The 1,956-nt window shown below is 26.0% G+C and overlaps 1 long non-coding RNA gene across 1 annotated transcript; it reads left to right on the top strand.

Annotated features, from left to right (window-relative positions):
• The first annotated feature begins 16 nt into the window (after positions 1-16).
• Positions 17-830, top strand: LOC115034714. The gene is made up of 2 exons (XR_003840027.1): positions 17-161; positions 684-830. It is a non-coding gene; the product is annotated as an uncharacterized LOC115034714 (long non-coding RNA).
• Positions 831-1,956: the final 1,126 nt, after the last annotated feature.

Genomic DNA, 1,956 nt, shown 5'->3' with positions numbered 1-1,956 from the left:
ATATGTCAAATATTAATCCATACTAAAATAATTACTGCAGGTATTTCAAAACAATACATTGATTATATCTAAAGTGGATAGAACGGACGGCGGTCAATATAAGTGTGTGGCGTCCAATTATCTTGGACGAAAATCTTTCGAGGCGATGGTTAACGTATACGGTAGTATCATGTATATCTTAATACAGTCATAAGTATATCATTATATTATCACACGAGTTGTAAATCTTATATGACTTTAAAATTCCAAAAAATCAGAATTTTCATGATGCATCCTTCGTCAATCACTCTTTGTGTGATAAAAATACCCTATATTTATAACCAGGCGTGGATATAGAACTTTAATAAAGGGAGATCATTTTTAATACAAACTACAAAAATGTATTTAAGTTTAAAAAACACAAAAACAATATCAACAATATCAAACAATATTAAAAAAATAAAATCAATATTTCGCATATAATGTTCTGGCCTATATTGTATATCCATTTAGAATCTTACCCATCACTACAATTAGTAATCATTTTAATTTTACACGTAATACAACATAATAACTAACCGATACAAAAGACAAAAGTGAATATGATGTTTAATGACAATTAAATTAATAAAAAAATACAAATATAACTTTTGCCTACTTAATATTTATTATTTTTTTAAACAAGTATGTATAATTTTTTTTAGGTTTGACGGAAAATGATTGAAATACCTTGTTTGGAGTAACACCATGTTTTTCTTTTTTTATTATTATTATATTAGCGAATTTACTATTGTATAACGACATAATATTGTAGACAATTTATTATTATTATTATTTTTGTGACTTGTGAATTGTATATTTTACTATTAACATGCATATTGCAAAATATAATATAAAGTAACAACTGCAGAACTTCAGAACTACAATATAGTTTATAGTTTATTATTTTACTGTACAATCGACTAATTTTATTTTGTACGATAATTTTATAGACACTGTCCAGTCATCACCAGTAGCGTAGCGAATCATGTTTTTCAGAAGCAATTGCTTCTGGTTTCTGGGGGTTGGTGGTGGGTCATAACCTCATAAAGCCCATACACACGGTCAGTCTTTGAACTTTATTTTGGGTGCTACCCCAACCCCCTATTTGAGCATATGAGTATCGTATACATCAGTTGGAGTTGGGTAGGGTAGATCAGAAATAATTTGTTTGCTTCCATATGATAAGTTCGCTACGCCTCTGGTCATCACTCTTTCCAAACTTGTTAACACTGTGACACTAGAAAAATTGTTATCTCGACAGTTTTCTCAAAAATTGATGATATCAAACCAAATATCTTTTAATTAAAAAAATTATTATGAGGCACATTTTATATAAGTAGGATTTTATTTCTTAAGACACACCTGATTACGGGTACATATAGTTTCTTCCAATAAGACTCATTAATTTACTTATATGGTATAACATTATCCATAATATTATTTATTATTAGGTGATATAAAAAACTGTCCTACTACCATGGAATATTATAAAAAAAAATGTAATATTTTAATCTATTTTGTTGTACTACTAACAAACTTAATCATTTTGAAATGAATTTCTATGTTATATAAGTCGTATTACAACATAATATTATGTTTGAATTAAAATGAATTAATTAAAAATGATCATGTCAATCTGCACAGTATGAATTCCTATTATAACAAACTAAATTTTTTTAAAACTACCTTTCAATTTATGATGAATAATTTATAATATGAAACTTTTTATATTTATCCATATCATTTGATATATACCATATTAATATCATTACACTATAACAATTGATTATATAATACAATGCTATAACTAAATACTAAATTACTAAGTTACAGCAAAAGCCAAAATTTGATCTTCATTAAGGAACCTGAAAATTAAAAATATATATTATATAAGTAGGTAAGCTTCTTTCTATTTTTTATATTAAATGATTTTTT

Source organism: Acyrthosiphon pisum, unplaced genomic scaffold (assembly GCF_005508785.2).
Source record: "Acyrthosiphon pisum isolate AL4f unplaced genomic scaffold, pea_aphid_22Mar2018_4r6ur Scaffold_20791;HRSCAF=22149, whole genome shotgun sequence".
NCBI classification, from domain to species: domain Eukaryota; kingdom Metazoa; phylum Arthropoda; class Insecta; order Hemiptera; family Aphididae; genus Acyrthosiphon; species Acyrthosiphon pisum.
Note: the sequence above shows the minus strand (reverse complement) of the source record. Positions and strands in the feature narration are given on the sequence as shown.